Below are 12,843 nucleotides of genomic sequence, written 5' to 3' on the forward strand. Positions count from 1 at the left end.
GATTGCCCATCACACTTCTTGAGGTGCTAAAATACCAGAATAGAACACCCCCAAATGAACCCTTTTCAGAAAGTAGACACCCTAAGATATCTGCTGAGAGGCATATCGAGTCCATGGAAGATTTTTTTTCCCACAAGTTTCTAGAAAATTACAAAAAAAATATTTTATTTTTTATTTTTATTTTTTACACAAAGTTGTCATTTAAATGATTTATTTCTCTCACAAGCCATGGGCATATGTGGAATTACACCCCAAAATACATTCTGCTCCTTCTACCGAGTATGGGGGTACCACATGTATGAGACTTTTTGGGAGCCTAGCCAAATACAGGAGCCTGAAATCCAATGACCACTATGAAAGCCTGAAGGTGCGCAACTTCCTCATTTCACTCCCTCACTACCTATCACAGTTTCGAAGGCCATGAAATGCAAGGATAGCACCAACCCCCCCCCCAAGTTACCCCTTTTTGGAAAGTAGACACCCCAAGGAATTTGAAAAGAGGCATGGCGAGTATTTTGCAGATCTTATTTTTTTCTCACAAGGTTTTGAAATATAAAAAACAAAAAGAAAAAATGTTTTTTTTTTTCTTCAATTTTCAAAAACTTGTGGGAACAAATAAGATCTGCAAAATACTTACCATGTTTCTTATCAAATTCCTTGGGGTGTCTACTTTCCAAAAAGTGGTCATTTGGGGGGGTTTGGTGCTACCCTGGCATTTCAGGGCCTCAGAAACTGATAGGTAGTGAGGAAGTGAAATGAGGAAATAAGAAAATAACAGAAAAAACCTCTTGCGCTAAAATGGAGCCGTAACCCTCGAGTAGCTGACACTATTAAATAAACTTTTTAATTGGAACTGCAGCTCCTGTTATTTTTCAATAATGAATCACATAGGCAGGAAGTGAGATTTCGGAAGGCGTTCAGTGTACAGAGAGCCTCCAAGCTGCCATTTTGCAAGGAAAAGTTTTTTTTTTTCCTGACGGTTTTGAAAAATAACAGGAGCTGCAGTTCCAATTAAAAAGTTTATATGTCAAATTGAAATGATTATATCTGCTGTGGAGGATGGTTGGAAAGTAACACTTAGAAGGTTCCTTTTGATAAAGTCAGCATCAAATAAAGATGCCAATGGTCCTGTAGCCTGAAAACATCAGTACAGAGAGAGAGAGGAGAAGATATGATGTAATCCCTGCTGTTACACCTCCTTAGCAGAGCAGATGCTGTTATCTTTTGAATTACAGAGATGAGGTCATGAAAATTTATTTGGACTCTTAAATGGTTGTGGCTGACAGAGCTGTGTATATCGGAGGACCTGGGAGTGGATGTGAACAGGATCCAGAGGCCATTCAGAGGGGTTTTGATTCTCAGAGCGAGCTGACCCTGTAGGGTCGATTTAAGGAGGTGACGGGGCACTTCGGCTAAGGGAGGAATTGCACAGAGTGAGCAGCTGATAGCACTTGCATGGACATTATTACTTGTACACTCTTTATGGACATTTGTCGTGTTGTGTTGATTTTATTCACAGCAGAGTGTTTTGGTTTTGAGTGTTGATATAACACGGATCACATTCACATATATATTTTTTATATTTCCAGTGGGAATATATATGTTGCACTTTTAAAAGTTTACTTTGTTTGTACACTGGGGAGTTTTGTATTAATTGGGAGATATATATATTTATTATTTTTTTCATATTCTAAGCGCTGCACTGTTCTATATATGAGGAAATAAAGCCCTTTAAAAGCCTGAAGGTGCTTATTGGATTTTGGGGTCCTGTACTTGGCTAGACTGCCAAAATGTCTCTCACATGTGATACCCCCATACTCGGGAGAAGTAGCAGAATGTATTTTGGGGAGTAATTCCACATATACCCATGGCATGTGTGAGCAACAAATTATTTAAGTGACAATTTTGTGTAAAAAAAAATAAAAAAAAAGGTTTGTTTGGCATTTTCCAAAAGCTTGTGGTAAAAAAATAAATTCTTCTATTGATTCAACATGCCTCTTAGCAAATAGTTTGGGGTGTCTACTTTCCAAAAAAGGGGTAGTTTTGGGGAGTGGGGGCATTTTATGCCCAGCATTAGAAGTTTATGCCACACATCACTCACTCTTCTAACCACCTGAAGATCGAGCCCTGACACTTTGATCCAAATGAAAAAAATCAGTATTTTTTTTGCTGGGAAATTAATTTAAACCCCAAACATTATATATTTTTTTTAAAGCAAACACCCTAGTGAATAAAATGATGGGTGCTGCAATTTTTTTATTGTCACATAGTACTCGTGCAGCGATTTTTCAAACAATTTTAAAAAATAACATACTTTTTTTTTTAACTTTTAAAGCACAAAAACACAAAATATTGGCCAATTATTTGGTAAAATATAAAAGATGTTGGTATGCCGAGTAAACAGATACCAAACATGACATGCTTTAAAACTGCACATGCTCCCTGCAATGGCGACAAACTGCATATGTTTTTAATATCTATAGGCAACATTTTAAAAGCCTTTACAAGCTACCATTTTAGAGTCAAGCTTTTATATTTCAATATTTTTATTAAGTTTTTCAGAGATAAACAGGGAAAAACAGGGAAATGAGATATGGTTCATTCATACAATATTGCAATAGACAAAATATAGTTGAGCATTTTTGTTGCGACTACGCCCATTGGACGGATGAGGTGTTGGTCTTGTTTAGCAATATCATCAGAGGTATTCGTATGCATATGATGAACCTTGATGAGGAGTTTGGGGTGTTGGGGGGGGCGTTTTGGTGGAGAAGTGGGGGAGAAAAGGATTGGGGGAGGAGGGATATAACTGGGTAATTGAGATACCAGTCTTGATATGGGAGGTAATTTCAGGGCTGTACAGAACATTTTGGGTGATTTAGCCATCAGGTCTATTGGTTATTGAATTTGTGATAGGAAGAAGTGTTAATTACGGATAATTTTTCCATGTGACATTGAGTGTTAAGGTCTGTAAGTAATGAAGTGATTGAGGGGGTATTATTTGTGTTCTATAATCTAGTAATATTAATTTTAGCGGCAAAGAGTATGTGGGTAATAATTGTTCGGGAATGAGGAGGAAGTTTCTCGATTCCGATGTGTAGGAGTGCTAATGAGGGGTTTGGGACTATCGAAATTTTGTTTATTTCGGAGATTAATTGAAAAGTAGTATTCCAGAAGGATCAAAGTGACTTGAATGACCAAAGAATATGTAGTGTTGAGCCTGGCTCACCACATTGTCTCCAGCATGTAGGAGATTGTTTCGGGTAGTAGATGGAGAGTTTGACCGGGGTCAGGTACCATTGGTGGAGTATTTTTAGATATGACTCCTAGTGGGAGCTGCATCGGGTAGCTTTATAGGTGATGTTGAAGGTATTTTCCCAGCATTTTAAAGTAATTTAGTCCTTTAGGATTTTTCCCAATTGGTTAGGGAGGTTGTTTGTAGAGTGAAGTATAAGTTTATGAGGTATGTATAGAAGGTGGATATACCTTTACCTAGGTATTGAGGTTTGGTGAAGAAGATGTAGGCTGTAATATGTATCAGTGATGTGGGGTAAGCTAGCTGTTTGTAGACGATGAGCGATTCTTAGGTATGTAAAATTTTCAGTAGTAGGGATATTATATTTGGATTGGAGAATTTGGAAGGGGCATATAGATTGATTGATATAGAGGTCTGTTATGTTGGTTATTCCTTGTTTTGTCCATTGGGATAGGTCTAATAAGGGAATGAGAAGGTGTAGTATATTGGTTGGAGTAGGTATATGTTTGACGTCTTTAAATTTAGTGGATATGAGGTTCCGCCAAGCTTGTAGGGAGGCTAGAATGCAGGGATGTTTTAGTTGGGGTTCTATTCAATTGGTTGGTGGGGTCAAGAGTATATTTTGGGGTTTAAGTGGTTGAAAAGGGAAGGTTTCCATTATGGACCAAATTTTTTCCTTCGATGGATTCCACCAAAAATATAGTAGGTCTAAAAGAGTAGCTGTGTAATAAGACTTGAGGTGTGAGAGTCCTGCTCCTCCTTTAGTTGTAGGTCGTATTAAAAGATTGGTGGTGCATCTCGGTTTTTTCCAGTTCCATAGGAATTTTGTGAGGATTATTTGTAGGTTAGAGAAGTTTGAGGTGATTGTAGCCGTATTAGTGCATTTGCAACAGAAACAATTGAGTAGTGTCCGTGATACTATTTTTATTTGCACGAACATACAATTTTGAGGACAAGCTTTCGGGGTATGTCCCCTTCTTCAAAGTCCAAGCAGTACTATACAAATCACAAAGTTTCAGCAGAATGGTCAAAGAGATGAAGAAAAAAGAAAAAAAAAAGAAGAAGGAGGAGGCTAGAGATAAGACACAGCAAAAGTGAGGGGGGGGGGATACTACACTCACACAGAGGGAGTCAAGCTACAGCTAATAGTCATAAAACTGTTGGATATTGATTGAGGAATCCCATGTCTAAGTTAAGGCAGTTATCTCGTGTCAAATAGAATTGTCATTCTTAGTTCAAAAGTTTGTAAAAAAATGGAATACTCAAAACACACACGTCAGCTTCCTAGACACCATAGTATACATCAGGGATGATACGCTTCACACCTCAATATACTGGAAACCCACTGACAGATCCAACTACCTCCATAGTTCCAGCTTCCACCCCCAACACACGAAACGTGCCATCATACACAGTCAGGCCATTAGATACCACCGAATATGTTCTGACCCAAGAGACAGAGATAAACATCTCGGGACACTAGCAGACTCCTTCCATAAAAAAGGTTACAAGGACAAAACTATCAACACCAGCATAAACACAGCCTTGAGAACCTGAAGAGAAAATCTACTTCAGTACAAAGAGAAAAAAAACAAACAACTGTGTACCTCTAATAACCACATACAACCCAGCACTAGAATGGATAAGAAAAATAATCAAAGATTTACAACCCATCATAACAGAGGATGGAACTCTAAAAGAAACATTCCAGCAACCCCCAATACTGGCCTTCAGACAACCCCCCAACCTCAGAAATAAACTAATCAGTAGGAAACTTCCTTTTTATCAAGATGTCACAAATAATGGAAGCACAACCTGCAATATGAAACACTGCAAACTGTGCAACCAAATCAATCCATCAAAAAGCGTCAGACACTCAAAAGGGATCTTCAATATCTCCGGATCATACAGCTGCACCTCTAGTAATGTTGTGTACCTTATCCAGTGCAGAAAATGCAGCAAAGGATCTTATGTTGGCGAAACAGGACAGAAGTTGCAAACAAGGATGAATTTGCACAGACATACCATCAAGGAACATAAAGAAGATGACCTTTGCACACCTGTAGGACACCATTTTGCACAACCAGGCCACACAATGGGAGACCTCAATATTTTAGTTCTTAAAAGGAAATTTCAAATTCATTCAGGAAAGAAAAACTTTAGAACTAAGAATGCTAATTCTATTTGACACAAGAGATAACGGCCTTAATTTAGACATGGGATTCCTCAATCATTATCCAACAGTTTTATGACTATTAGCTGAAGCTTGACTCCCTCTGTGTGAGTGTAGTATCCCCCCCCCCTCGCTTTTGCTGTATCTTATCTCTAGCCTCTTTTTTTTTTTTTCTTCATCTCTTCTAACATTCTGCTGAAACTTTGTGATTTGTATAGTACTGCTTGGACTTTGAAGAAGGGGACATACCCCAAAATCTTGTCGTCAAAATTGTATGTTAGTGCAAATGAAAAAAGTTTCACGGACAGTACTCAATAGGTTAGAGAAGAATGAATTAGGGATTGGTATGGGGAGTGTGTGGAATATGTATAAGATTTTGGGTAAAATATAAATTTTTAGAGTCGCCACTCAGCCTAGTTTGGAGAGTTCTGAGGTGCGTAAAGTGCTTAGTTCTCGGGGGATAGTTTCAAGCAATATTTTGTGATTTGCTGTATATAGATGGTCTGTCGTTGGTGTGAGTCTGATTCCTAAGTAAGGAATGCTGTTCGTTTCCCATGAAAATGGGAATTGTTTGGCTAGTTGGGTTTGGAGTTGGGCTGAGATGTAAAGGTGAAGTATGGAAGATTTGGGTTCATTAAGTTTGTAATAGGAGACTGTTGAGTAGGTATATACAGTAGGTGTCAGCGAATAGTCTGGAGGGATTTTTTTGGGTTGTCACCATTAATATAATATCGTCCGCAAACAGGCTGATTTTGTGTTCCATGTTAACCACTTCCCGTCCGGCCGCTGTTTATAAACGGCAGGACGGGACACCTACAGGAGCGGGTTGCCGTCTCTAAACGGCACCTTGTATGTGAGGCTCGTGCGCGGCTCCTAGAGCGCGCACCCGCGAGCCCGATGATCGCCGAGTCCGACGGACACGGTGGATTACGTGACATGGTATGGGACCAATGAAATCGGTCCCATACCATGTGATCAGCTGTGTCCAATAAGGACACAGCTTAAGTGTAAACAAAAGCCGCATGGTGCGACTTCCGCCTCCTTCTCCTCTCACGGAGTTGTCTGTGAGAGGAGAAACAGCGAAGAAGAGGGTTGTAGCTAACTGCCCTCCACCTCAGTGACACCTGATCGCCCCTAAAGTGGCCCTGATCGCCCCTAAAGTGGCCCTGATCGCCCCTAAAGTGGCTCTGATTGCCCCCACAAGTGGCCCTGATTGCCCCCACAAGTGGCCCTGATTGCCCCCACAAGTGGCCCTGATTGCCCCCACAAGTGGCCCTGATCGCCCCAAGTGGCCCTGATCGCCCCAAGTGGCCCTGATCGCCAACAAGTGGCCCTGATCGCCCCCACATAGTGTCCCTGATTGCCCCCACAAGTGGCCTTGATCGCCCAACAAGTGGCCCAGCAGTGTCCCTGATTGTCAGTGTCCCTGATCACCACATAGTGGCCCAGCAGTGTTCCTGATCGCCACAGTGTCCCTGATCGTCACAGTATCCCTGATCGCCGCAGTGGCCAAGCAGTGTCCCTGATCGTCACACAAGTGGCCCAGCAGTATCGCCGCAGTGGCCAAGCAGTGTCCCTGATTGCCACAGAAGTGGCCCAGCAGTGTCCCTGATTGCCGCAGTGGCCCAGCAGTGTCCCCGATTGCCGCACAAGTGGTCCAGCAGTGTCCCTGATCGCCGCAGTGGCCCAGCAGTGTCCCTGATCACCGCAGTGTCCCTGATTGCCGCACAAGTGGTCCAGCAGTGTTCCTGATCGCCACAGTGTCCCTGATTGCCGCACAAGTGGTCCAGCAGTGTCCCTGATTGCCGCAGTGTCCCTGATTGCCGCAGTGGCCCAGCAGTGTCCCTGATTGCCACACAAGTGGCCCAGCAGTGTCCCTGATCGCCGCACAAGTAACCCAGCATTGTCCCCGATTGCCGCACAAGTGGTCCAGCAGTGTCCCTGATCACCACAGTGGCCCAGCAGTGTCCCTGATCACCGCAGTGTCCCTGATTGCCGCACAAGTGGTCCAGCAGTGTCCCTGATCACCGCAGTGGCCCTGATTGCCGCAGTGGCCCAGCAGTGTCCCTGACCACCACACAAGTGGCCCAACAGTGTCCCTGATCACCGCATTGGCCCAGCAGTGTTCCTGATCACCACACAAGTGGCCCAGCAGTGTTCCTGATCACCACACAATTGGCCCAGCAGTGTCCCTGATCCCCACATTGGCCCAGCAGTGTTCCTGATCACCACACAAGTGGCCCAGCAGTGTCCCTGATCGCCGGACAAGTGGTCCAGCAGTGCCCCTGATCACCGAAGTGTCCCTGATCACCGCAGTAGTCCAGCAGTGTTTCTGATTGCCACACAAGTGGCCCAGCAGTGTCCTGATCATCGCAGTGGCCCAGCAGTGTCCCTGATCGCCTCAGAAGTGGTCCAGCAGTGTCCCTGATCGCCGCAGTGTCCCAGCAGTGTCCCTGATCACCGCAGTGTCCCCGATTGCTGCACAAGTGGTCCAGCAGTGTCCCTGATCACCGCAGTGTCCCTGATTGCCGCAGTGGCCCAGATCACCACACAAGTGGCCCAGCAGTGTCCCTGATTACCACACAAGTGGCCAGCAGTGTCCCTGATCGCCGGACAAGTGGTCCAGCAGTGCCCCTGATCACCGCAGTTGCCCAGCAGTGTTTCTGATTGCCACACAAGTGGCCCAGCAGTGTCTTGATCATCGCAGTGGCCCAGCAGTGTCCATGGTCGCCGCACAAGTGGTCCAGCAGTGTCCCTGATCGCCACAGTGTCCCTGATTGCCACAGTGTCCCTGATCGCCACACAAGTGGCCCAGCAGTGTCCCTGATCACCGCAGTGGCCCAGCAGTGTCCCTGATCACCATACAGTGGCCCAATCAGTGTCCCTGATCACCTTACAGTGTGCCTGTTCATAAAGTGTCCCTGATCTCTGCCACACCAGTGGATCCTGTTCACTGCCATCGTCTGTGAGGAGAGAGATCCAGTACAGCTAACTGTGAGTAATTTTCAGCCTTTGCACAGAGTTTACACACACTCACAAAACATTGCCAGCCACCTCACTGTATCTCTGATTTTTGCCCAACAGTGACTAGTGTGAACCAACTGCAGCCAGATATCTGTCCCTCACTGCAACACCAGCCTGATCACTGCCATACCAGTGGGTCCTGATCAGTGTCAAAAATATGGCCAAAAGATCATATACAAGTGAGGAGGCATTTCAAATTCTGAGTATGACAGATGAGAGTGACGGAGAACTTAAAACATACCTTGGGGTGTTTGCTTTCCAAAATGGGGTCTTTTTATGGATAATTCCATTGTCCTGATGCTCCAGGACCTCCAAAACAGCAATAGGTAGTTAAGAAATTAGATGTGCGATCTTTGCCCTTAGAACGCTAACAGGTGCTTATTGGATGTGGAACCCCTCTATGTGGCCAGACTGTGAAAAAGTCTCACACATTTGGTATCACCATATTCAGGAAGAGTTAGAGAATGTGTTTTGGGGTGTAATTTTAAGTATACCTATGCAGTGTATTAGAAATATCTCATAGATTGACAACTTTGTGTAGAAAAAAATACATTTTCATTTTCTTTTCGCATTTTCTAAAAACTTGTGGCAAAAAATGAAGTCTTCAGAAGACTCTGCATGCCTCTTAAAACATACCTTGGGGTGTTTGCTTTCCAAAATGGGGTCATTTTGTGGATAATTCCATTGCCCTGATGCTCCAGGACCTCCAAACTGGCAATAGGTAGTCAAGAAATTAGATGTGTAATTTTTGCCCTTAGAACGCTAACAGGTGCTTATTGGATGTGGAACCCCTCTATGTGGCCAGACTGTGAAAAAGTCTCACACATTTGGTATCGCCATATTCAGCAGGAGTTAAAGAATGCGTTTTGAGGTATCATTTTAAGTATGCCTATGCTGTGTAATAGAAATATCTCATAGATTGACAACTTTGCGTAAAAAAAAATACATTTTCATTTTCTTTTCACATTTTCCAAAAACATGTGGCAAAAAATGAAGTCTTCAGTGGACTCCCCATGCCTCTTAAAACATACCTTGAGGTGTTTTCTTTCGAAAATGGGGTCATTTTGTGGGTAATTCAATTGTCCTGGTGCTCCAGGACCTCCAAAACTGTGATAGACAGTCAAGAAATTAGATGTGTAATTTTTGCCCCTAGAACGCCTAAGGGTGCTTATTGGATGTGGGGCCCTTCTATGTGGTTAGGCTGTGAAAAGGTTTTACACATGTGGTATCGCCATACTCAGGATGAGTAGCAGAATGTGTTTTGGGGTGTAATTGCAAGTATGCCTATGCCGTGTGAGAGAAAGAACTTGTTAAATGACAACTTTGTGGGAAAAAAAAAAAGAATTTTTTTTACTTTCATCATTTCCTTAAAAAATTGGCAAAAAATGACAACTTCAAAAAACTCCCCATGCCTCTCATTAAATACCTCAGACTGTCTACTTTCCAAAAAGGGGTCGTTTGGGGGGTATTTGTACTGTCCTGGCATTTTAGGGCCCCAAGAATTTATATAGGTAGTCCGTGCATCAGGATTGATACATTTTCAAATATATCAAATATATATACCGTGGTCTGTGGACTCTATAACTTTCACAAAGACTAAATAATACACACTGATTTGGGTTATGTCTACCAACAAAATGTAGCACAATGGATTTTGGCCTAAATTTATGAAGAAAGTATATTTATTTGCAAAATTTAGTATCAAATACTAAGAAAAACATGTTTTTTTTCAAAATTTTCAGTCTTTTTTCATTTTTTTAGCAAAAAATAAAAACCCCAGTGATGATTAAATACCCCCAAATTAAAGCTCTATTTGTTTGAAAAAAATGATAATAATTTCATTTAGATACAGTGTTGTATGCCTGAGTAATTGTCATTCACAATGTGAGAGCGCCGAAAGCTGAAAATTGGCCTGGACAGGAAGGGGGTAAAAGTGTACGGACAGGAAGTGGTTAAGGTGTATGATTCCTGTAAATGACTGGTCCTCTCTGAGTTTGGAAGCTAGGGGTTCAATAAGGAGTGTATATATTATCGGGGAGAGTGGGCAGCCTTGTCTTGTACCGTTTCATATGTCAAAGGGGTCAGATAATGTGCCATCTGTCAGAACTCTAGCGGATGGATGTGAATAGAATGACAAGATGGCTTTTATCATCCAACCTGTGATGCCGAATTTTTGAAGTGTGAGTTGCATGAATTGCCAATGTATCTGGTCGAATGCTTTCTCTGTGTCTAGAGATAGGAGTAAGGAGGGGCTCTTAGTACTTTCTAAGTTGTGTAGGAGGGAGATAATTCTTCTGGTAGCATCGGGTGCTTGGCAACCTGGGGTGAAACCTACTTGATCGGGGTGAATTAGGGTGGGGAGATAGGGGAGAATTCTTTGGGATATGATTTTCACGTATAGTTTTATGTCGGTATTGAGTAACGTATTTGGCCTGTAGTTTTGGACGAGTTGGGGGTCTTTTCCTGGTTTTGGTATAGTCATTATGATGGATTGCAACATGTCTTTGGGGAATGAGCCTTAGGTGGCAGCGCGATTGAAGAGTTTGGTCAGGTGTGGTGATAATTCTGTGGAAAGGTGTTTATAGTATTCATTAGTGTATCCGTCGTTTCCTGGTGATTTATTAATTGGGAGTCTTTTAATGGTCGTTTCTATTTCTTTGGGTGACATTTGGGGTAGAAATGGAGTCAAGTTGGTCTGAGAATAGTTGAGGGAGATTGGTCGTTTGGAGAAATTGTTGTATGGATGTGATTGTTGGTTGAATGGTGTCAGGGTCGTTTTTAAGGTTGTAAAGATTTTGTTAGTATACTGCAAAGGCGTTCGCTATGTCTTACGGGTTTGTGTTTAGGGTATTCGAAAATGGGTGGTTAATTGAGGCTATTTTGGATTTCAGCCGTTTTTGTTTTACCGATTTGGCTAGCAAAGAGCTGGCTTTGATACCTAGGAAATAGAATTTTGCTTTCATTTTTTGGAGATTTAGATCATATTTGTGGAGTAGAAGGGATCTTAATTTATTTCTGTCTGCTGTCAGGGACGCAGAGATTGTTGGGTCTTGGGATTTTTTGTTTCTTTCCTCATTTGTTTTGATTGAGGTTAGGAGATTATCTATTTGTTGGGTTCTGTATTTGTTGACGGGAGCGTTTAGTTGTATCAGAATACCTCTCATGTATGCTTTATAGGTTGACCACAGAGTGGTTATAGATATATCAGGAGTATTGTTAAATTCAAATAATGTTCTGTGTGCAACTATTATTTGTTGCTTGTAGTCTTGGTTTTTCTGCAAGATCGTGTTCAATCGCCATAAACGGGGTGTCGATGAATGTTTGCTGTCAAGAGAAATTGTGATCAGAACATGGTCTGAACAAGTTATGGTACCAATCTTGGAGGAGGTGACGTGTTGTAGAGTCCATTTATCGGTGATGAAGAAGTCGATTCTAGCATAGGAAGAGTGGGATGGAGAATAGTAGGTATAGTCCTTTTCCGTACTGTGTGGCATCTCCAGATGTCATAGAGATCGTTGGAATGAAGAAATTGGTTGAAGGATTGTTTTGAAGATCTTGTTTTGGATGATTTGTCAAGAAGAGGGTTTCCGATAGTGTTAAAGTCTCCGCTGATGAGTAGTCCGCCTTTTCTGTATTGATTTATGGTGGAGTTAAGTTTGTTGAAGAATTGGAGTTGATTGGTGTTAGGACCATAGATGTTCACCAATGTATATGCAGTATCATTGAATTTGCAGATCAATATGTGGTAGCGACCTTGTGGGTCCGCTGTTGCCGAAATAAATTGGAACTTCAGGGAGTCTCTTATGGCTGTAATGACGCCGTTTTTCTTTTTAGGATTCATTGCCATATATACTGTGGAGAACTGAGGAATATTGAATTTAGGGATTTAGCGAAGATATAGTAATCATTTTGTTGATTGTAGATAGTTTGAATTCCGCAGCTGTGGTGATTCAGATGCTGTGGAGAGAAGTGGTTTTCCACATGGCGGAGGTGATGGACCGCCAGGTGTGTGGCTTTGTGAGCATGGGTTTGTTATTTTGTGGATTGAGTGTTCAATTGTGTGGAGGGGGTTGTTGAGAGGGGCAATTCTAGCGACTGATGACTGGTAGCTTGGGGTATGAACAAGGGTAAAAACAGGGGTAAAAAAGACTTGCAAACAACGCAAGTAGCATGTGTAGCAGTATCTGCTACTGTGTAGAATGGAGGCATGAGAAAGCATGACTCTTTCAAGAGCCCATGCTTGACACGAACTTGGACGATCAGTATGTTCGATCAGGGCCAATTGCCAGCTTGTGTGTTAGAGAGTCATGCCCAGGGAATTGGGCATGAAGGTAATATGCTTGAGTGGAGGCTATGACCAATCTGCTTCCATCTGTTGTGGCCGGTTGGA

At 42.5% G+C, this 12,843-nt stretch overlaps 1 protein-coding gene across 2 annotated transcripts in view; it reads right to left on the bottom strand.

The window, feature by feature from the left end:
* The window catches only part of PLA2G4A (phospholipase A2 group IVA), a 237,517-nt gene that overhangs the window by 116,863 nt on the left and 107,811 nt on the right, over positions 1 to 12,843 (bottom strand). The gene's annotated exons all lie outside the window — the stretch shown is intronic.

Source organism: Staurois parvus, unplaced genomic scaffold (assembly GCF_062004578.1).
Source record: "Staurois parvus isolate SC_StPar_1 unplaced genomic scaffold, SC_StPar_1.0 ptg000597l, whole genome shotgun sequence".
In the NCBI taxonomy this organism is placed as follows: domain Eukaryota; kingdom Metazoa; phylum Chordata; class Amphibia; order Anura; family Ranidae; genus Staurois; species Staurois parvus.